The sequence below is a fragment of the Pinus tabuliformis genome, chromosome 3_1, assembly GCF_031772625.1.
Source record: "Pinus tabuliformis cultivar Carrire ecotype Pingquan chromosome 3_1, CPIR1, whole genome shotgun sequence".
Classification (NCBI taxonomy): domain Eukaryota; kingdom Viridiplantae; phylum Streptophyta; class Pinopsida; order Pinales; family Pinaceae; genus Pinus; species Pinus tabuliformis.
The window spans coordinates 130,901,189-130,926,369 of NC_142301.1; positions in this window are offsets into that span (position 1 = coordinate 130,901,189).

Consider the following 25,181-nt stretch of genomic DNA (forward strand, 5'->3'; position numbering starts at 1 on the left):
TTTTCACTCAAGGATCTTTTTCAACCTTTTCTCTTTTTTTTTCCTTTTTTTTTTTTTTTTTTTTTTGAAAAGCAATAGGAGCGCCTCAATGAGGTTTTCACCCCTACTACCTGCCTTGGGCGCCTCAGAGAGGTTTTCACCCAAGGATCTTTATTTCTTTTTCTTTTTTTTCTTTTTTCTTTTTTTTTTTCTTTTTTTTTTTTCAGATATTTTTTCAGGGTGTGCCAGAGGCAGAGGCAGAACCCTTCTCTATGACCAATACAGATTTCTCCATAGTTTTGATAAACTCTTGTCTTGAGAGAGGTCTCCTGTAGATCTTCAATCGATGCCCATTGACAAGCATGGGAATGGCTTCCTCATCAATGGTTCGAATGAGGACAGATCCATTGTCATGGCATTTCTCCACTGTATATGGTCCTAGCCATCTGGTTCTCAACTTCCCCTTGAAATCTTTGTATCTGGAATCATACAACAAAGCCCAATCTCCTGGCTGAAATTGCTTGTCATGGAGATGTTGGTCATGCCACACCTTTCTTTGAAGTTGAACCACCTCCGAGTGAAGGAGGGCCTGCATTCAGTGCTCATCCAGTCCATTCAGCTGCAATAACCTTTCTTGCTGTGCATGGCTGAGATCTAGGTCCAGCTGAGCTGCCATCCTCAAAGTGTTATACTCAAACTCAATGGACAGCAAAGCTTTCTTCCCATAGACCAGCTCATAAGGTGTGAAGCCGGTGGTGGTCTTCCAAGTGCTGTTGTAAGCCCATGTGGCCTCAACCAGGTGATCTGCCCAATCTTTTCTGCTGCTGCTCACCACTTTGGTCAAGATCCCTTCTAATGCTCTATTGGTGACTTCCACCTGCCCATTTGCTTGAGGATGATAGGGAGTGGAAGTCCTATGCTTGATCTTGTGATGAGCCAGTAAGTCTTCAACCAAGTTGGATGTGAACTGGCTCCCTTGATCGGTCATCAGCTCTCTTGGGTAGCCAAACTTGTAGAAGATGTTCTCTCTTAAGAACTCGACCACCTTCTCTTCTGTTGCTGCTTTGATTGCTTTAGTCTCTGCCCACTTTGTCAAGTAGTCAGTACACACAATGATGTAGGATCTTTTCCTCGAAGAGGGATTGATTGGACCCACAAAGTCCATGCCCCACTTCTCAAATGGCTCAAGAGTCACTTGAGGTTGGAGAGGCATCTCATCCCTTTGGGTCGGTTTCCCCATTCTTTGGCATTGGTCACACTGACTGACATATCTTCTGACATCTTGATGAAGTGTGGGCCAATAGTAGCCTGCCTGTAGGATCTTGAAGGCAGTTCTCTTTGCTGCAAAATGTCCTCCACAAGGCCCATCATGACAGGCGAGGAGGATATCAAAGACTTCCTCCTCCCTTACACAACGCCTTAAGATCTGATCGGCGCCAAGCTTGAACAGGTTGCCCCCGATCCAAGTAAATGAGGCACTTTTTCTGATGATTCTGCTCTTCTCTTTTGAAGAGAGGTGCGGAGGGAACTGAGCTGAAACAAGGTAGTTTGCTATATCAGCAAACCATGGAGAGAGTACTGAGATAGCAAACAGATGCTCATCAGGCATCTGGTCATCCACCGTCCCATCTTCATCTGCAGACAAATCCAATCTAGACAAAAAGTCAGCAACAACATTTTCTCTACTTGGTTTATCAACAATGGTTAGATCAAACTGCTGCAATAAAAGTAACCATCTAATAATATGAGCATTCACATCTGGTTTATTCATCAAATATCTAATAGCAGCATGGTCAGTATGTACAAAGGTTTGGTCACCAGTAATATAATGTCGGAACTTGTTCAATGCATGGACCACAGCCAAGAATTCTTTTTCGGTTACAGTGTAATTCAGCTCAGCTTTGGACAAGTTTTTGCTAATAAAGTAAATGGCATATGGAAGTTTCTGCTCATCTTGTCCTAAAGCTGCACCTATGGCTTTGTTCGAGGCATCAGTGTGGATGTGGAAAGGTAGGGCCCAGTTTGGACCTCTCAGGATTGGGGCTGACACCAACTTGTCCTTCAATTCATTTAAAGCCCTCTGACAATCGTCAGTCCATTTAAACTCCACATCTTTTGCCAACAGACCAAACAATGGCAAGGCTAGCTTGCTGAAATCTTTAATGAATCTCCGGTAGTATCCTGCTAATCCCAAGAAACTCTGGACATCCCTTACCTTTTGAGGAGGTGGAACCCTCTTGATGAGAGCAATTTTGTTAGGATCCACCTGCAATCCTTGGGAAGAAATGGTATGGCCTAGCACGGTCCCCTCAGTCATTAGGAATTCACATTTTTCAGGACTAAGGGACAAGTTCATCTCGGTGCATTTGGTTAGTACTTTCCCCAGGTTGGACAATGCTTCCTGGAAGTTGGCCCCATAAGGATTAAAGTCATCCATGTATATTTCCACTGCATCATGGATGAGCTCCGAGAAGATGCTCAAGACAGCTCTTTGAAAGGTAGCAGGAGCATTGCATAGCCCAAAGGGAAGGACTCGATAGGCAAAGGTACCCCAAGGACAAGTGAAGGTGGTCTTATCTTGGTCTTCCAGGCTGATTTGGATTTGATTGTACCTGCTAAACCCATCTAGGAAAGAGAAGAACTTCTTTCCTGCCAGTCCATCCAACACTTGATCTATGAAAGGTAGAGGGAAATGGTCCTTCTTGGTAGCTTTGTTCAGTTCTCAGTAGTCCACACAAATCCTCCATTTCCCATTTTTCTTGGGAACCAACACTAGAGGGGACACCCATTCACTATCTGAGATGGGATAGATGAATCCGGCATCCAACAGTTTTTGCAATTCTTCCTTGATAATGTCCTTAAGGGCAGGATTCATTCTCCTCTGCGGTTGCCTAACCGGTTTATAGTCCTCTTTGATATATATGTGATGAGTACAGACCGAAGGATGGACTCCTTTCATCTCCTTATAGCTCCAAGCAAAATCATCTAGGTGGCTGGCCAACAGGCTACACAGCTCCTTTTCCTGAGAAGGAGATAGGGAGGAGCTGATTTTCAATGCTTTCTCAGGGCCGAACTCCACATTCTTGACTCTGGGAGTAACAGGGTTGGTTGTACAGAGATCCACTAAGGTGCTAGCTTGGGCATCCTCCACCAATTTCTCTAAGGGTAGAGCACTGGAAGGTGGGTTTTGGATCAAGTTCTCGATCAAGTCATCCTCGGTTGGGGGGTTTCTTCTAGTGGTATCTAGGGTACAAAGAGGTGTTGAATACACCTCGTCTTCTTCTCCTTCTTCCAACCAGAGTGGTAAATCATGCTCTAAAGAAGGTTGGGCAGGAGGGTATAGGACTAGCTGCTTGGACATGGGACCATTTTTGATGGTCATGTTTCCTGCCCGACAACTTATGTAAGCATCTGCAGTAGCTAACCAAGGCCTTCCCAAAATGAGAGGATATCCAGTAGGCTTGGCCTTTGGTTGCAGAACCAGGAAGTCTGCAGGGTATTCCCAAAAATCAATGGAGACCATGACATCCTCCACAATCCCTTCGGGAGTCACGGTGGAGCGATCCGCTAATTGCAGTACTGTCGAGGTCTTCCTCAAGGAACCCTAAAGATTGAGTTTAAGCATGGTATCCCTGGTCATCACATTGATGGCCGCCCCCAGATCAATCAAGGTGTGGGGGATAATGGTGCCATTGATGTGAACATCTACTACAGGACTTCCAGGATCTAGGTACTTTGTGCAGATGACTTGTCCTAGCATAAGGTTAGACAGTTGTCCTATGACATTGATAGTTGAGGCATCTTTCTTCCGTCTGCCTGGGTGTTTGAAACACTTCTCCTTAACCAGCTTGTTATATATTGGCACATCCTTGATGGCTTGGAGAAGTGGGATTTTTACACACAACTGCTTGAGCTCACCCAAAAGCTCATCTTCTTCTGGGTTAGGTTGTGTGGTGGCTGTTAGTCTCTCAGGAAAGGGTGGAATAGCCTTTGGTTCACTCTCCTGATGGTCTTCCTCATCCTCTGGGGGAGGAGGCTGGTGATCTGGTAGAGTCTTTCCAGATCGAAAGTTGATCTCCTGGATCTCCACAGCATAGGTAGGGCATGAGGTTTCCCCAGTGTATACCTGCTGGGCCTGTCTATTGTTTGGGTTCGGGTTCGGTTGAGCAGGCATTTGAGGTTTCCTTGGAGGAGCAGGAGGTAATGGTTGAGGTTGCACTGGTGGTGGAGGCAAAATGGCAGGAGGAGTGTTGTATTGGGGCCTCCACCCCGACTGAGGTGCATTCCATTGAGGCTGTGGCTGGGTATGTGAGTGATATGGATGAGAAGTAGGTTGAGTGGGGTACTGAGGTGGATAAGACCATGGAGGAGGCATGGACCATAAAGGATGAGCAGGGGGACCCCAGGAAGGCATAGGAGTTGACTGGTTGGGGTTGTAATAAGCTTGAGATGCCCCTTGCATCCCTTGCTGATAAGGTCTAGATCCTTGTGGCCTCCTTTAGTTGAGGTAATAGAGAGGCTCTGTGGGAGCTTCGGTCCCTTGGTACATGGCTTTGAACCCAGGTAAGGTTGGACACTGATTCGTAGGATGGTCCTCCTCACAAACAAAACACACTTCAACCGAATGCAATGGGCATTCGTTCTTAGGATGCCTCCTTGTGCACCTAGGACAGAAGACAGCCAAGGCTCTCTCAGCCTCTTCTTTCTTTTGCTGAATCCTGAATGTATCAAGCTACATGGCAATGGTTTGTCTCACCTCACCCTTAAGATCTTCTAATTGGTTTGCAAGCTCATGTTTGGAGAAAGGGACACTAGTTGAGAGGTGGTTTCCTCTACCTCATTTCCGAGCTGCCCTGGAGTGGTTTCTAAATACGGTCTTGATGTCCTCATAAGGCAGTTGGTAAATGTCCCCCCCAGCTAACATGTGAAGGGTATCTAAGAGGTCTTCAGGGACTCCTCGGAGTAGGACCAACTTGAGGGATTCAGGGTCAAGTGTGCACCTGGCCCGCTTATAGCTTAGTTGGAACCTCTCCTCATAATCCTCTAAGGACTCATCATTTCCCATGGACATCCGAAAGCTTTCCCCCTTTGTTTCCTTGGACCTACAGTAATCCCGGTACTTGGTGTTGAAAGCTTGCTGCATTTGAGCCCAAGTGGTGATACTATTCCCAGGTAAGCCCATGAACCAGCGTAGTGCTGCATCCTTAAGGGTGGAAGGGAAAAGTTTCAACTTTTGCTCATCTTCAGTATAGTCATAGGTTCTACAAAGGACAACAAACTCAAACAGGAAGGTATCTGGATCTTCAGTGGTCAACCCATGGAAGTGAGGTAAGGCGGAGGGGCTAATGTTTTTCATTTTCATCTCTCCATTGGTCTCTCGGATGGGGAAGGAACCTTCTATTCTCTCATCTTCTCTTCTATTATCAGCCATAGCTTCAGATGGATTGGTCTCTAACTCTTCTTCTACTATAGGGTCTTTAGATATCTCAGGATGTTCACCTATAGGTTCTTCTGGGTCACTATCACCAAAGAAGAGAGAAGGGTGACTCAGTGATGTGGTGGGGGTGTTTGGTAGGAATTTGCCTGATCTATCTCGGTTCCTACGAGGCATGAAATGGAAAAGGCTTTCTTTTTTCTCTTTGATTGCTTTTGCTTTGCTTTTCTTTTGGTACCTGCAAAACTGAGACAGATTGATCTACAACTATCTATGACAGATGCAAAATTGACTGAAAGCAGGAAAGAACTAATCTACTTTGCTCAAATGAAATTGCAGGAATGGAAATGCTAGTCTACGCTTGCAGAAAGGAAATGCTAATCTATGAAAGCAGGAAATGCTAATCTATGAAAGCAGGAAATGCTAATCTATGAAAGCAGGAAATGTCTATGCTACTTTTGCAGAATGGAAATGAAGTAAACTACTAGCAGAAGGTAAGAGTAAGAAAGTAGAAGAAAAGCAACAATTACTAATACTTTGACGCTTCCCCGGCAACGGCGCCAAAAAGATGGTGAGCTCCAGTATTGTAGCAATAATGCTACAACTCCTGGGGCTTCCTGTCTCTTAATTTTATCAACCCGGTAGTTCGTACAAACTTGGAAGCGACGGTGCTGTATGCACAAGTACTAGCTCTTGTCGCAGCTGTCACTTGGTCAGCTGGCACAAGTCCGCTAGGGCTCAAGCCAACTTCTATAGGCTCTCAGAAGAAGCTTGTTAAATTATGGACAAAAGCTAGCTCAAAGAAGACTAATCTACTTGGCAAAAATGAACTGAAAGCAAATCAAAACATGGAAACCCTAGGAAACACTAATTTAACTAGTCTAACCTCTATGATGCAAATAATGTGAAGGAAACTTCTACCAATGATGCCATTACTTCTAATAAGTGAAAATGCATGAATCTAATTTGCTTGCATCTTAAAAGACATGTTTTTGTATTTTTTCTTTAAGTGGATGGAGTGATTGTGACTTTGTGCTTATTAGGGTTTGGTTGTGCAGATGTGATGCGGAAGGAAGGAAAGCTTGGGAAAGGTTGGAGAGGCTAGGAGAGGTCCCCAGAGATCCTTAGCATCAGTCCACAGAGGTTCCTCACGTTCAGAGGCTCAGCAACCGAGTGAGTGGCCTCCTACAGGATGTCTGCAGGGGATTCTACAGGAACCGCAGGGGTTTCTACAGGAAATCTACAAATTACTACAGGATGACCTACAGTGGGTGTTTGAAGTGATGGTGGAGTGATGGAATGGTAGGGGGAGATGTGTAAGGTAGGAATAAGGCTGGTGATGGCTCAGGAGTGGAGAAGTAGGATGGAGAACGAGTGTATGAAGTGGGTTGATGGATGGAAGGTTATAACAACGAAATGTCTAAAGGATGGAGTTACGTGAGGAGTGGAGGAGTTTGGGAGATAACAGAGCGGAGCAGAGGTCGAGGATGTGGTTGTATGCGTGATCAAGACGAAGAAGGAGGTAATAGAATGATGAAAAGCAGTGTAAATGAAACAAATGGCTTATGACTGTCACCAAGATGAAAATTCATTAACCTAAGCTACCTGAACTCAATGAACAGCAAGATAAAGCGTGTAGAGGAATGTGCATGAAGCGGTGATGAAGGTGTATGGTGCAAGAGTGAAGTGCATGGAAAGATCTATCATAAACGAGACTATGTTGCAGCATGTATAAAGTGAAGAACTGCGTATTTTTGTGGCTGGTATAGGCTGCACTCCAATCTCCAAACAGAGATGGCAGTGGAGACTTTCTCAACCTTTTTGCTGGAGCTCCAAGAGATTATATCTATCCTCCTATCAAACTTAAGCAACTGAAAGCAAATCACCATAAACTAGTCCTATCTATGCTCATGAAAACGACTAAATTACCAAACTGTGAATTCGAATTGCATGTGAAAATAAACAAACTCAAAGTGCTGGAACGAAATGCAAACACACTACAACACTAAGGAGATCTATTGCTCTCAGGTTGGGCCCTAACTTGAGAGCTATAGCTCCTTGAGAAAACTCAGAACTAGATCAAAATCTGCCTTCTTTATTCATAATCTGATGTCATGCCAAACTTGGCTTACAAAAAGAACTACACCGAGCTGTGCTCAAAAATTACAATAGTAATGTGAAAGTTTCAACAACCTATCAAAGGCTACGGCCTCCATACTTATGCAAAAACGATCATCCAACAGGTGTCCTTGATTTTAGGAGCTCGGCTGTCCAACTGAAGTTTAAACTGTTGATCCTGTAGGACAGTCATAATTGTTGTTCCTGTAGAACAGTTATAACTGCTGTTCCTGTAGAACAGCTGGCTGCTTCTAAGCTCGGTGGGGAGATGGATTGGAGCTCGGAGCTATGGTGGGAATCACGAGGAGGGTCCCAAGACTGTGGACATCCTCTCCTAAAAACCAGCAGTGCCACCTCATTGTCTCCTTGTCTCCTTTTCACGTGGTCTTTTCTCCCTTTTAATGCAAAAACCTGAAATCATAATGCATTAGTCACGTAGATAAAATGTCTACCCTTCTTCCTACAAACAACACGAATAAACTAAGAAATGCATGCATAAGCAGTAAAAAGTGAATGGTTTGAGCAAAACAAGTAGGCCAAATGAGCCCAAATTATACCAAAAATTGGGGCTCATCAATATTCAAAGGAGGATAATAACCTCTAGGTGTTGGATGAAAAGGAATGCAAGGTGGTGAAAAACGTAGTCCTGTGTTTTCCAAAAAATTGGTCAATGAAAGATACCAAGCGTCCCTCCTAGGTGGACTGTAAAAGATCGATTCACGCTCCCTAAGTTCTATAGCTGGTTGATTTTCAGGGATAGGTATGCCTTCTTCCAGAGTAACAAGTTCTTCAATAGCAATAAGTCCAGAAGGAAGATTTTGAGTAATGACTCTTTCTACCCTCGGTGAACCAGGACCACTGGAAGTTGGAGAGGCAAATCCTGATGATGGAGTAGCAACAAGCTCAGTTTTAGGTTCAGAAATTTCAGGTTCCTCTACTAATTCACTAGTAGAAGAAAAACCACCAGTAACTTCGAAAAATGAAACAGGTTCAATAATATACTCTGGTGCTTGAACTTGATAATCAGGATGCACAACTAAAGAAGACTCTCCTTCTTCAAGTGACCCAACTCTACTATCACTAGGAGTTACAAGGGCTCGTAGCCCTTCAAGCTAGCTTGGTGAAAACTCAGGAGGTTGGCCCCGAAGTCTATGGGACTTCCTCGGTAATTCAGCCACGATTAAAAATTTTAATTAATTCACACGCAAACAAAGAAAAATCTCAATGAAAACCACCTAAAGTCTCTAAAGAACCAAACAATTTTGAATCACACGCCTAAAGAATCTAGGAGGTCAAACCACACACAAATAGTAACTTTTCGTACTGAAAACACTAGTTGGTGATGAAATCCAACATCGCAAAATTCAATACAGAAATGGCAGTTGGAACAGTTACCGCGAGAACCTGCTTAGTGAATAGACTGGCACAAGTGTCTCCACTAAACCATCTCGAGTGAAGAGAACCCCCTAGAAAATCCAAGTGAATCTAGTCGACGCCTACTCCAGGTATAGTGGGATCTTCCCTTCACCGTCACCTTAGGAAAGAATCCTATATAATATGGTCACTATGGTTACCAAGGGAAACAAATATACCTGGGGGAATAGTCTGTGATCCAATACACATGCAAGGGCAGAGTAGCAATCTCAATCCCCTTGAACGCTCCTTGACATAATCCAAGGTTTACCAACAAGTGACCCCAGGCTCCTTGATAATGGTTAATCCGAGGTTTGTTGTTTTTAATACGTGTATATCTGCTATCATTCCCAATGAGGAAGGATTGATTACCCCACTAGCTCGGATAGGACCTCGTGCTTGACTCCTTTAAGAGGACCTTCCCAGAGTATAGATGTAACAATTGGAATTTATCTCCTACCGCAAGATACAACTACTTGTTTATTTTACTGTCTTGGAGAGTTACTTACTCCCTACTCCAAGATACTAGCCTAAGTTGTGTTGGTAATAAAGAGCCCTAGAAATAAAAAGATTTCTAGATAGATTTTACTTTAAGCGTTATTTTTATTGGTTTTTTCTTAAGTCAAAAGGTGCAGAGATGAAACTTTATGGTGTGAAGACTTGACTCCAAAACACTAAAAATGCACTTAAGATGATAAACAATCCTTTTTCTTCAATGGATTTCTAGCAAAAGAAAGAGTTGAGAATGCAATTGCTTGGAAAAACCAATCTTTCTTTAAAAAACAAATGAAAAGAAGAACTTTTTTGTCTTTTTCAATAAACTCAAAAACGATACTAGTAATTATGCTCACGAAAAATATCCCTTTCTTTTCAACAATCAAAAACTACAGAAAACAAACTTTTCAAAATAGATTTTTTTTAAATTTTATAAAACACTCAAAACTATTAAAAAGTCTAATCTTGAGATCTATAAATTCTAAAAAACTAATTGAAGTAAAAGATTACAAAATTTCTTTTCAAGGATGTTTTACTTAGTTATGAGCAAACTAAGGACTAATTTGTCCATAATCACAAATTAACCAAAAAACAACCAGCTTTTGTTTTCTTTTTTAAAAATGAAATCCAAAACTTTCAACACAAGTTCTTTCGAAGCTTCGCAAAGAGAAAAATGAGATGCATTCCTCAACAAAGGCAGATTTTACAAATCGGTCAGACTCATAAGAAGACCAGAAAAAACCAGGGTGATCTGAGGTTTCTAAGGCTTCTAAGCTCTGAGTTACTACAAATACCAAACGAAAATCAAGCCAGGCACACAAAGCTTCTAGAAATTCACCTAAAACCTAAATTCCAATGGCATTAACCTACGAAAAAGTTTCTGACACGACATGTGCAGATCTGGGCAGAGGCTAAAACACATAAACAAATCCTAAGCTTAACTGAATGAAAATATTTTAAGTTTTTCAAAATTTTGACAGGGTCCTCAGGCCCCCAGTACAACTAGGTGCGGTACCGCTCTATGTGTAAAGCAAAGTGCAAGGATGTCGTCACTGTGTTACAACCAGAACGTGCAGTCCTCTTCCAAAAGCGTGAAAAATAAAAACAATTCAAAATCTAAGGAACCTACCAAATCCCACATACATCAAGCAAAAACCAGAGACAGAGAAACAGTTTCTCAAGTCAAAGTAAAAGCAAAGGCAAAAAACCAAAATTCAAGTCCCCAGTAGAGTTGCCATTTTGTCGGGCGGATAAATCTTTCTTGCAGACAAGACCGATCTCCCTAGTATCTATGGATATCTAGCGACAAGAAAACCAAACAAATTCTATCTTTCTCTAAATATGAAATTTATAAATAAAGGCCAACGGATGTTTTAGGCCTACCTCAAGTCTAGTGCTAGTTTGTAGAAGCCACGCTCCGTTGATCCAAATGAGCTCCCTTTTAAAGAATCTGCAAACACAAGCAACCACACACATCAAATAGCACCTGCATAGCCAATATAATAAACCATATTTATCATGATGATCAAGGAATTCATGAAATAAACCATAGAAGACAATTTATTGAGAAAAATGAATCTGATTGTATTAACTTTAAATAAAGAAGAACTTTACAACCTTGGTGCCTTGATGTTGTACAAGCTCCTCCCAAGGTCCAGCAAGAATCTCCTCTACTTTGACAAGTTTCACTCTCTTCCCAATGAAGCCAAAAGGTATGTAATCTCTCCTCTCAAGCTCAACTAGGAAGTCTTAATTCCAACAGCATTTACCCTAAAAAATGTTCAGCTTTCAACCTCCCTAGCAACCAGCCCAATGCCTCAATTTATAGTGTAGAGGAGGGAAGTTACCAGATCCACCTTCAAAGGGATAGAGTCCTCCTTCAAAGGGATAAGCTCCTCTCATCAAGGGGTTAGCTCCTTTAGTTATGGGATGCATGAACCACCTAGGAGTGAACTAACCACGACAAGATTCCTTCTAGAAGTGTCCAAAATTAACCCAAAGTGAGTTTTTAATCATAAACTTGCGCCTTTTTGACTTTTACAGGGGTCCACACCCACGCCTTTAGAGACAGAGCGAGCAGGTCCGCAGGTAATATGACCAAGGGGTGTCGGACCGCAGGTAATGGTGAGAGAAAATGCGGAACCAGAGTTTTGAAGCTTTTCAAATACTTTCTCTCATTTTTAAGGCTTGACATGAAGAGTTGAGGTTTGAGACTTACAAAGGAGGACAATATGAGTCGTGATAGACTCACACTGACTGCAGAAAGTCATGGTGACAATATTTTGTGTAACAATACATAATAAAGTTACAGACATGTTATCAAGACCCATTATAAATGCATCTACTATACTTGAGCATAATTCTGTGTTACATGATAGCTACATTGAACAATATGCTCAAGATATAGACTTTAATGATGTATATGCAACTTTAAGTCAAGGCAAACGAGTAGAAGAATTAGATTATCATGTAAAGGACCAAATATTATACCATTGTGGGAAGTTATGCATTCCACAAACTGAAAGAGTGAAGATAATTCGAGAAGCACACACTTCTCTAATATGAGGTCGCTTTGGGGTAAGTAAAACAGTTGCACAACTGCAGAGATTTTTTTATTGGCCAAAAATGAATGAGACAATTTCTAGATATGTAAGAGGGTGTACTATGTGTGCTAAAAGCAAGCCCAACAACAGAAAACTAGGCTTGTACACTCCATTACCAGTTCCTTCTCACCCTTGAGAAAGTGTTTCCATGGATTTTGTTGGAGGACTGCCTAAATCTAGGAAAGGTCATGATTATCTATATGTTGTTGTGGATAGGTTAAGCAAAATGTGTATTTTGATACCTTGTAATAAACAAATTACAGTTGAACAAACTGCAAAACTATTTTTTGAACATGTATGGGTTCATTTTGGATTACCCACTTCCATTGTATCTGATCGAGACACCTGATTTGTGGGGAAGTTTTGGTCAAGTCTGTGGGAACTGATGGACACCAAACTAAAGAAAAGCACAGCTTTTCATCCACAAACTGATGGCCAGATAGAAGTAATTAACAGGATAGTGATCTAGTTACTCATGGGATATTGGAGTAAACATCCTAAGCTTTGGGATGAACATTTGTGTTATGTGCAGCATGCTTAAAACAGAGAAAAACATTCTTCTACATAGAGATCTCCTTTTGAGACCTGTTTTGGTTTCACACCAAGGTCTCCTTTGGATTTTGTCTTTGGTAAAGACACCACAGTTGAGGGACACAATGATGTGGATAGGGCAACTAGGTTCATTGAACAAATCCAAGAGATCCACCAGGTAGTACATGAACAACTGGAAAAGAGCCAAGCCAAATACAAGGAAAGGCATGACAAGCATCGGATGGAGCATAGTTTGCAAGTTGGTGACCAATTATGGCTGTACATCAGTAAGGACAGGATGCAAGGTGAAGGTAAAAAGCTAAATCCTATCAGGTATGGATCTTTCAAGATACTTGAGAAGATTGGTGAGAATGCTTTTCACCTTGATCTACCAGCTTACATGCACATCTACTCAGTCATAAATGCAGATTGATTGAGATTGTTTGAACCTTCACTAATTGAAGATCCTGAAGAGTAGAGTCAATTGCGTTCTATTGATGACATGCTAGCTGAATATCTTAATGAATTGCAGGAAGACACAGTTCTGGATAGGAAGGTGAGGACGATGCACAGGGGAGATGTTGAGTACTCAGAGTTGGGCTCAAGGGTTCAAAGCTGAGTAGTGCAAAGTGGATAGAGATTGGACAAGTGAGACAACTGTACTCTCAGTCGATGCTTGAAAACCAACTTTTGGTGGTCCAAAAGCTTATTCAGTGGGAAGGTCGTGAACCAAATTGGATCCATGAAAAATATCAAAGTGCCATGATTGTATCAAAACAGGACAGACTTCAAAATTTATGCAAAGAGCGATCAGGAAGACCTCTGGACAGTGGAAGTTTGCATCTAGCAAGGAACGATGAGGACTTCGTTTGAAGCATGCTGACCGAGGCCCATGGAAACTGCGCAGGAGGCAAAATTGGTAGTTAGGAAGCCCAGATCAGGTAACAGAGTGCATTTCTGATGCGCAGCGAAAACCCTCGATAAGGAAAAGCCCTGAAGTGCTCGATCATATGGGAAGCCGGGAAACCATGGGGAAAGTGCTAAGGCGAAAGGTGGGTCCCGTGCTCCAAAACCGGCAGTATATCAGGGGCACCCTTGGGTGGTAAGCAAATTTTGCTGAAAACAAGCAATTCCATTCAGCACACGATGCGTGTCCGGCGGATGAGAGAGAAAACTACCTCTCATCGTGCACTAACGGTCGAGCAAGTCAACCACACAAAATTAGCGAATAACGTAGGATCTGGGGGCTCTAGATCTGACGACGGAGATTACGCCTGATGGAGGAACCGGATTTGACAAGGGATTAAGCCATAACACATAAGAGTTTGACGTTTGATTTAACCGCTGAGTTGGAAGATGAGTCATTCCACAGTGTAATTGAAAAACCAAACCATTGAGGAAAGAGCTGACGCAATTCATGAGAGGACAAGTGGCCACCTCCCTGTGAGACATTGGTGATGACGCAGAGGCAGGGAACTCCAAGCAAACAATAGCAGGTGAATCAAAGGGGTGGAAGAGGAAATGAATAGTCAAAGACAGATTGGCTTTAAGCCATGAACAGAACAAAGAAGAGAAGGATGAAGACAGAGAGAGAGAGAGCGAAGAAAATAAAGTGAAGCAAGAAGCAGAAAATAGAGAGTTGAGCTGACCTTAGGTAGCATTTAGCAGACATAAAGCTTGAGAGGTTTAAGCAATCCCTGAGAGGATTTGTTGGGAATCGAGTACCACATTAGGCTACTCCCATTAAAAACCAGAGAGGTCAAGATTTGGTAAGGAGAAGAGTGTGTGCACTCTAGTGGCTTGGGGAATCCAAGAACCACCCTACCAAACATTATCTCTTTCAAGAGACTCAAATTGAGCTCCGCATTGTAAATCTGTACTTTAAAGACATAATAAAAGAAGGTTACCACTAAAAGCTGGACCAGAGATGTAGCCCTGGAGAATAGGGTGAACTCCTTATTAATTGTTATGTTCTTACATTTGCTTACTATGTTTTCCGTACTGTTTTCAATTTTCCAGTGTCTTTGTATTTTGCAATTTGATCGATCCGTTGACTAAAATAACATAGACACACACTAGCACATGAGTCTGTTTAATACCTTCATTCATCAATTAATTATCTGAGGTCACTCACGAGTGATTTTCAGATTAGGCAGTTAGAAAACAAATGAGAAAACAACCAAAATAAATGAAGGAAAAATAGCAAAATCAAATCACTATTTATAGTAGCATTATAATTATTGTTACAACACAAATGGGACTGATTTTAAGTAATCTCCTCTTCACAAGAATTGTCGAGAATAATGCAATTAGAATGATCGCCAACACCAACTTGTGAATTAGAGGGAGGATCAGGACTATGAATAGGTATGAGAGCTTGATCATAATAATAATCATATATTGGGATGGGTTCTTGAATGATGAAATCATGAGTAGGACTAAATGTTTGAAAATGAGAGTAAATTGGAACAATTTATTTATTGATTTTCTCTTCATTTTCAAGTCTAGTTTGATTTGGAACATGGGGATTTAATAGAGAATGAGACAAATCAAAGTACTCAATGTTAAAGTAGTCATCATAAATTATTTCAAAACATTCACTAGTATTCTCTTTATTCTCATCTAATGTATCAAAACAAGAAGGAATATGGAGCACATGTTCGTTAATGCCAGAAGAATCACCAATACTTGTTTCTCTATCTTGATAAAAACTAATAGGAAACTCATTTATATCATCCTCTCTATTTTCTACAATAACATTAAAAAAAAGAGGGGATAAATTCTATCAGCAAAAATATGAGGTTAGAGGTAAAAATGAGAATCAAAAGAAATGAATTTAAAAATATCTCTATTTGCATATTTTTGTAAATTTTGTCCATTGCAAATTTCAAATTCTAGATCATTTACTTGGATAATTGTGGTTTCTTGAAAAATGTTCGTTGTCTACCCTGAATTTAGTATTTGATAAACTTGATTACATTCAAAAAAATTGTATCAAAATGCACTTTGTTGGAATGTTCAATTTGTGCTTGTGGTTACTGATTTTCAGATTTTGAAGCAGATGGCTTTTCAAGTTTGTTACTGATTTCTTCTTGTATTCATTTATCAAATTCTTGAAAGATTTTTGATAATGATTCATTAGCATGATTATCATTAATATTGTAAGAGGTGTGTACTATATTTAAGAATTTATCATACATGTTTGACGCCACTTCATCATGGTTAATATGCACCTCTATATCATAATTTTCGATAATGTTAATAGAAGTTGAAGTAGAGTCATCAAATCTTGCAATTGTTATTTACAGATTTGAAATGGGAGGAAGAGAACAAACACATTGAAACCAATCCATCAATTCATTGTCTGAAGATTTATCTTCAGCTTTGAATCTCAAGCAAATTAATTGAAATATAATAGTAAATCTAAGAAATATTTATTTTCAAATCTTCCTAACTCTTCAAATTCATCACATAACTGTTCATAATCATAACCATCAAATTTATAAAGGAATTATGTGATGAGTTGATCCCAATTGCGAATAGAGGAAACTAGAAGAGATTGACACCAACTTCTAGCTTTCCCTGAGAATGTAAGTGTAAAAATCCTGCATAAAATACCTTCATCAATATCATGAAAAGTAGAGTTTGCAAAATTTTGAAAAAACTGTAAGGTATGATCAAATGCAAAAGCATTATTATTAATCCAGGTGGATATTGATGGCCACCTGCCAAGTCCACCTGGACCCCCACCATTGTCTTTCTCAACATTTTCAGTTTCCTTAATTGTAGCACAACTTACTATTTTTAGTAGTTTTTCGGGTCCTGAACTTCCGGAGCCGTTTTGAGGCCCTAAACGACGTTTTTTGGGGAATCTGAGGGCAACATGGGTCCATGGAATGGATCGATGTTGCTCGTTCCAACAATGATATTGCTCGGATAGCTCTTTCTAATGAGCTATTGTACGCGTCAAACGGAGATCATATGCCAAAGTTACGACCCCGGGAAGTTGATGTACCAATTTACCCCAAACGGGGCCCACAGTTTGGCATTTCATCTCCTAGGGTTAGGTTTTGGAATGTTAAGGGTTTTTCCATTGTTTCTCAACAATAAATAGGCCTTTGAGCCTCATTGTAACACAGTTCAGAGGCATGTAGCCATCACATCTCTTCTCAGAGATAAGCTACCATCGCCCTAGCTGGTTTATTTTCATTTCTGGTTGTAAGCATATTTCAGTATTTTCCATTAATGAAATGAAGTATTATTTCCACTGCATCTTTGTGTATATGGTTATCTCTATAATTTGTTGCATTCCTGTTTAAATCCGGATCAGTGGTATCAGAGCGGTCAGCTTTTTCTCTGTTTTTCTTTGCATGTCCCCAACAAGGTCGGGATATAAGGAGTTAGGGCTTCAACTGGTTGAACCTTTGCAAGACCAGCCTCGCAAATCCCGACGGCCTCCCATGGCGGACGAGAAGAAATATGAGGGGGCAGGAGATCCCATCAAAATCTTGCTCAAAGAAGCCCTCGAGCGACAACGGAACGCGATGATGGACAGCTTTGCCCAGATCCTTCAGCGGCTACCCAGAAGTAGCGCATCGGCTTCCAGCAGCTCCTCTGGAAACGCCACACCCTTTAAGGTACAAGTTAATTTTGAAATCCCCATATTCGAGGGTCAGATAGACGCCGATGCCATAGATAAATGGTTAAATCTGCTAGAGGGTTATTTTTCTGTTCATGAATTTTCGAGTCGGGAAAAGATTGTTTTTGCTCTTCTCAAAGCAGCCCCCCACGTCAAGGACTGGTGGGAAACCTACTGCGAGCAGAAGGATGAAAGTACTGGCTCACTATTTTCAGCAGCACCCACCTGGGATTCATTCCGGGATGCCATCAAGGAGCAGTAATACCCTGTCGGAAGCTATGAGGATGAATACATAAAGTGGACCACGCTGCGGCAGGGAAGGGACCAAGACGTGCCGGAGTTCACCAATCTTTTCCATAACCTTCGCACAAAGTTGGGTATCAAGGATTCGGAGCAACATTTGATACTAAAATACCGTGGCTGCTTGCACAAGTACATCCAGGAAGAAATAAAATTCCTAAACATCCCCTCGCTCGGCGCAGCATACCGATATGCCGTCAAGGTCGAGCAGAAGTTTAAACAAAAGAAGCGAGACTTTGGATCTGCGAATCCAAAGCAGGGGAAAGGTGCCCCTAAACCACAGAACAAAGGACAGAGCCAGGGCGGAACAACCCAAGACAACCAGCCGAAGCTGCAAGCAAAGAACAATGCCGCGAAGCCGAGAAAGGACACTGGAAAATGGTGCGAGTTCCATAAGAGCTCCACTCACAACACAAGTGAGTGTCAGGCCAAGTAGTCACTGGTGGCTGAGCTAAAGGTTTCAGAATCAGATGCATGTTCCGAATCTGAGTCAGAACCTGATAAGGGGTATGAAAAAGGGAAGCAGATCATTGATGCGGATCCCAGCGCCACTGTTGCTACCACAAAAATCCAGAAAAATGAACCCGAAGATCCAGAGGAGGAGGAGCGTCTCTTCCACTCCCAGATGTGGGTAAAGGGCTCCCCGATACAGTTCATTGTTGATAGCGGGAGTCAAAAGAACCTCATTTCGACAGAGGTCGTGAAGCAGTTGGGCTTACCGACCATAGCACATCCACAACCATACACCATTGGGTGGCTTCACCAAGGGCGAGATCTTCGCGTGAGTCAGTAGTGTCGCCTTCCATACAACATCAAGCCCTTCACGGATGAGGTATTGTGTGACATTGCTCCCCTTGAAGTTTGTGATGTATTACTAGGATAACCATACTTGTGGAAGTGACATGCTATGTATGAATCAAGGCCCCGTGCTGTTATTATTACATTGGGAAATAAGTTGTTCAGGATACCAGAGGTAGCACCACCTACCGCCATCTCTTTGATTACTGCAAAACAATGCAGTAAGATCATTTCCAAAACTAGGAAATTTGTTTTCCTGATGATACGCCCTCAAGGGAAGAAGAAGACAGTGGCCGCGGCCTCCAAACGGGGTCCCTCTGCACGACAGCTACAGATGGACAAGATTGTGGAGGAGTACGAACACATCTTCACCTCCCCGGCAGGGGTTCCTCTGCACTGTCAAGTCAAGCACTCCATCGATCTGACCCCAGGTGTGCCGCTACCCAATGGACCAATTTATCGGCGCTCCATTCTGGAGAACAATGAAATCAAGAGGCAGATTCAGGAGCTCCTGCAGAAAGGTCACATCCGTCCGAGTTCATCGCCCTGTGGGAGCCCGATCGTGTTGGTACAGAAGAAGGATGGGACGTGGAGACTCTGTATTGACTATCGGGCGCTGAACAAGATCACCATCCGTAATAGGTACCCGATCCCGTGGATTGATGACCTCCTAGACCAACTAAAGGGGGCGAAATATTTCAGCAAGATCGATCTGAAGTCAGGATATCACCAGGTACCAATCAAACCCTCAGATGTGTGGAAGACTGCCTTCAAATCCAAGGAGGGCCCCTTCGAATGGTTGGTCATGCCTTTCGGATTGACGAATGCTCCTGCAACCTTTATGAGGCTAATGGATGACATCTTGCGGCCATTCACCAACTCCTTTGTAGTAGTATACTTGGATGACATTCTGATCTTCAGCCAGAGTTGGGAAGAGCACCTCCACCACATCCGACAGGTTCTCCAAACACTGCGGCAACACAAGTTATGTGCCAATTTGGAGAAATGCACTTTTGGCATGACCCAGGTTCAGTATCTGGGATACATCATTGATGAACAGGGGGTGCATGTCGATCTAGCCAAGGTCCAAGTCATTCGGGATTGGCCCTCTCCAACCACTCTAACAGAGCTCCGCAGCTTTCTAGGTCTTGCCAACTTCTACCATAGGTTTGTGCTGGGGTTTTCTCATATTTCTTGGCCCTTGAGTCAAGTCACCAAGGGAGGGGCGAAAGCAAAATTCTTTTGGTCTGAATCTCAACAGAAGGCATTGAGGGAGTTGAAGGATCGCCTCTGCATGGCACCAGTGCTCGTGTTACCAGATTTACAACAACCATTTGAGGTCGAGACAGATGCCTCTGACTATGCTATTGGGGCAGTCCTTACTCAACATGGATATCCAGTGGCATATCACAGTGAAACACTTTCAGAAACAGTCCGAAAGTACCCCACTTATGATAAAGAGATGTATTCCATTGTACAGGCCTGCCGACAATGGAAGCATTACATTTTGGGGAAGGAAACGGTCATCCACACAGACCACCGACCCCTGCAGTTCATACAGACCCAAGGGAAATTGCAGAATGATCGCCATCAGAAGTGGTCTACATACCTGCAACAGTTTCACTTGAATATCAAGTATAAAAAGGGCAGCACCAATAATGTTGCAGATTGCCTCAGTCGACCACCGATCATGGCGCAGACCACCGTGCTCAACTCTTGTGGGCACGAGACTTCTGATTGGCCACTTCTCTACAAAAGCGACTCAGAATTCGGCCACACATACCAGACACTCTTGGAGGGTCGGCATGTTGCAGATTTTCACCTCCAGGATGCCCTATTATGCCACCTCGGTCACCTTTGTGTTCCTTCAAGCGAGCGTGCCAAGATGATTTGGGAAGCACACTACAGTCGGGCTGCTGGGCATTTCGGGGTCGAGAAAACAGTGGCAGTACTGCAAATTATTTCTATTGGCCGAATCTTCGACAGGATGTTGGGAAGTACATCCGATCATGTACTGCTTGTGCCATTGCCAAACCGACCATTAAGAATCACGGCCTCTATACCCCGTTGCCTACCCCTAGTCGACCTTGGGAATCCATCTCCATGGATTACATGTCAGGCCTTCCTTCCACTAAGCATGGAAATGACTGTGTTTTTGTGGTCGTCGACAGGTTCTCGAAGATGGCCATTATGGTGGCCTGCAAGAAGAATATCACAGCAGAAGCCACTGCTAAACTCTTCTTTGAACGAGTGTGGGTGCGCTTTGGGATCCCATAGTCTATCATCTCAGATCGGGACAGTCGGTTTCTCAGCACATTTTGGTCCAGTCTCTGTTCAATGCTGGACACCAAACTCACGAAGTCCATAGCCTTCCATCCTCAAACTGATGGCCAGACAGAGGTTGTCAATAGGATGATTGTGCACATTCTGCGCATGTATAACTCAAAGAATCCACGCACATGGGACGAGAGCCTCCCCTATGTTTAGCACAGCTACAACCAAGCTCTTCACAGCTCCACTGGCCATAGCCCTTTTCAGGTGGGTTTGGGATTCCAGCCACTATGCCCCATTGATGTGGCCATGCCACTTGCAACTACTCACATGAATTCAGCTCATGTCCAGTCCGAAACAGATAAGGCCACCAGCTTCATTGAGCGCATCCAACATATTCGCCAGCAGGTCCATGACATTCTTGAGAAATCAAATGCCAAGTACAAGTAGCGACATGATCAACATCGGGTGGCACACAAGTTTCAGGTGGGCGACAAAGTCTGGTTGCATTTGCAAAAGGAACGCCTTACTGGAGCCTATCGGAAATTGAGACCACTCTGATATGGTCCTTACACCATTACTAAGGCTATGGGAGACAATGCATTTGAGCTCAGCATTACCCCATTCCTTGGCCTACACCCAGTGTTCAATGTGGACCGCCTTCGGCCATACTTTCCACCATTGCTAGACACATCCGACATTGCAGAACAGCTCAAACCCACAGAATTAAATCCAGATTGCATGGAACAAGCTGCAACTGATCGAATCATGGACACACAGATCAAGAACACTCGCCAACAGAATATCCAACTGTATCGAGTTGTCAAAGCAGGCCAACTCCTTCAGCAGGGCAAGTGGCTCACCAGGGAACAAGTTTAGCAGAAGTTTCCTCATCTCATGGAGGAGCTCAACGCAATGGGGACCATTGCTTCCTAAGGGGGGAGGAATGATCCAGGTGGATATTGGTGGCCACCTGCCAAGTCCACCTGGACCCCCACCATTGTCTTTCTCAGCATTTTCAGTTTCCTTAATTCTAGCACAACTTACTATTTTTAGCAGTTTTTCGGGTCCTGAACTTCCGGAGCCGTTTTGAGGCCCTAAACGACGTTTTTTGGGGAATCCGGGGGAAACATGGGTCCATGGAATGGACCGATGTTGCCCATTCCAACAATGATAGTGCTCGGATAGATCTTTCTAATGAGCTATTGTACGCGTCAAACGGAGATCATATGCCAAAGTTACGACCCCGGGAAGTTGATGTACCAATTTACCCCAAACGGGGCCCACAGTTTGGCGTTTCATCTCCTAGGGTTAGGTTTTGGAATGTTAAGGGTTTTTCCATTGTTTCTCAACAATAAATAGGCCTTCGAGCCTCATTGTAACACAGTTCAGAGGCATGTAGCCATCACATCTCTTCTCAGAGATAAGCTACCATCGCCCTAGTTGGTTTATTTCCATTTCTGGTTGTAAGCATATTTCAGTATTTTCCATTAATGAAATGAAATATTATTTCTGCTGCATCTTTGTGTACATGGTTATCTCTATAATTTGTTGCGTTCCTGTTTAAATCCGGATCAATTATTACCTTTAAATTTTACCATTGACAAATGTCTTACTATTTCTGGTGGAGTATTGGTAGATACGCATCCAGAAATACAACTCCAAATTGGAAGTCTGAGAAGAGCCATTGCGATCAAAATTTAAAATACAAAAACTCCAAAAGGCAACAAGTCACCAGGCCCTCCTTCTAGCACCAAAAAATTTTATGGCCCGAAATGACCATTCAACATTATAAGGGAGACCACCTGGTTGAGAACTTAAAGCAACTTGTTTTCTATTTGGAATGGTAGTTCCAATTGGTTAACTAGGTCTAGCTACCTTCTCTCTATCTATGTTGGCTTAAAATTGTAGAAATTTTGAATAATATAACACTTATTCACAGAGATTATCCTGATTATACACTATTTGTGGAATGCATGCATAATACATAACCTCCTCTACGTTGATCATCAATTTGCGGAATCAAAAACAATCGCATGCGCACATTGAAACATCAATCACACATATCAACACAGTATGTAATGGGGAAAGCATACAGCTGAAAACCCCAAACTATCTGTATATTATAATGATAGAGAACATGTAACAATACATAGTACAATACTCCTCACAAGTACTCAATACTATCTCCACCTGCTACACACAAACTAGCTCAGATCTGAATCAAGTCACAGGTTCAAATATCCTCCACTATTTGCCTGCTTCTACTGCACAATCCAATGTGAGAATAGGAATGATCCAAGATTGTTTTCCCTTGGCTTGTACTGTGCAATCCTCATTGGAAATCTCCATCACTGATTTTGCAAATCTCATGCACATCTATAGTCACAACTGATAGTAGTCTCACTCTTTCACCCACCTCTAACACTTGTCTCCACTGAACTGTCCATGCACTGAGTTAACTGATGTATTCTTTAGTTGCTTTATGAGTTAATAATTAGCGAATTTATTAATAATTAATTCACATCACTCATCACTAGTGTATTTGGTAGTTAGACTAAATACAACTAGTTCAACTAAGTCAAACTGAACACAACTCCATCAACTCCTCAATCAACTCCACCAAACTCAATCACTTGAGTTCTAACTGAAGTCCATCATGCAATAGCTCAACTAACCCATAAGAAAAGTGTATTTCCTTCTGGCAGTTGCATGTGCCACATCCGTAGCTCGAACTGAAGTGCTGCAAGAGGATAAGATAATGTTTATAGTCCAAATATTATTAAGAGCTAATAATATTCGATTGTTCTATTTTTAGCCTGGTAGTCTAAAAATAGACTCTGCCCATATGTCTAAAAATAGAGGTCCATCTATTTTTACCAAGATGACCAATCATCCATAAATAGCATCCTGCAACTCATAGACCATGATCCATATGTCTAGAAATAGACATAGTCTAAAAATAGACTTTGCGCCAAAAATAGCCTGCGGGCCCACTTAGTGAAGGTGAATTCTTTTCACTAAGCTCCATCATCTTGTTTCATTTTCAACAAAAATATGTATTTTACTTACTAATAGATAAGAGACATCAGATCATTCCTCTTGCTAAGCTCAGGAAATAAAGTAATCCTTAAGTTGATCTAGGGTTTAGCCAAACCACAACTACAGTTTGTCCTTTGATAAGAGGACTTCCTAGAAATGTAATGATTAATTTAAATGCAAACTAATCCTAGATTGAAAAAAAAAGGAAATAAATCCTAAGCCTATCTCGATTAGCAAGATGTAGATCTAACACAAATGAGAGCAAAGTAATTAAATGATTGGGATTTTAACATGTCTAGTTTTAGGTGAATATCTAGCTAATGAAATAGTTCTACTAGATGATATTATAATTACCAAAACATGATATGTTCATAGACATATTGATGGCGAATTATTAACTAATAACATTAGGAAATAGTTCTATTAATGTCGATGGTAATTGAATCAAATTTAGATCGCACATTTATGAGAAAATAGTTACTCAGAAATATGATTTGAGTATAAGCGCAAAAGAGAAAATTAACAACAGATTTGTAAAGCTATTGAACTAGATAGCTAATTCAAAAGACCTTCATCTTCACATTAAACAATAGTGTTCAACATGAAAAACATTTTACACATATTTGTCATTAAAAAGATGAAATTCGCATTTAAAAAACAATAGTATTTAAAATACAAACTAATTAAAACCTGGTCTCTTGGTCTATTCCTTGATTTGATCTCCAACAATCTCTTTGAAATCATAAGCCACCTCATTAAAAGAAAGAGCTACAATAGTGCAAGATTTGCTCTCAATACAAAGTCTAGAATTGAAAAAGACAAATCCCAATAACCCAAATCGGATTTTTTTCCCCTCATCTATAGCTAAAAATCCCTTACAATAGTGCTTCAAAATTCCTTAGGTACAGAGAAGAGGAACCCCGTAATAACATTCTATAAAAGCTCTATTTATAATTACAAATGAAAATCAAAATGAGATAATTGTTTGGAATAAGTTTTCTCTAAAAAATTGATTGGAAAAAAATCCTTTTCCTCTCTTGTTGTATCAATTCCATTGATCCAGATCTTCTCTTCCTCATCTTCTGAATCGTTCTTCTGCCAAACACCAATCAAAATTAAATTAAAATCAAAATCAAAAGAAAAAATACCAAATCTTGAAAACAAAAATCTCCAATCAAAATTTATTTAATTAAATAAATAAAAATAAATTTGTGCTTCCCATTGATCCTTGTAAAGATATTATTGGTCAAAGATAATAGAATCGAATAGAAATGTAAAAATCTAAACTCAAGAAATTACTTTTGGTTACAAATTTGGGGCTTAATCTTCTTCTAAATTTTAGACTCCTTTAGTGACCAAATATGGTCATGCAACCACTTCAAAGATATTCTCCGTGATTTTATTTATCTAGCGAGTCGTCTTGGGCCTCATTTGGTGTTAGGTCTCTATAATACTAGTGATTCCCCTATTACTATTGTCATTGTAGCCCTTATTGTTATTGTTGTGCCCTTATATTATTATTGTTATGTCGGCTTTGATTATATTGTGACCCCTTAAA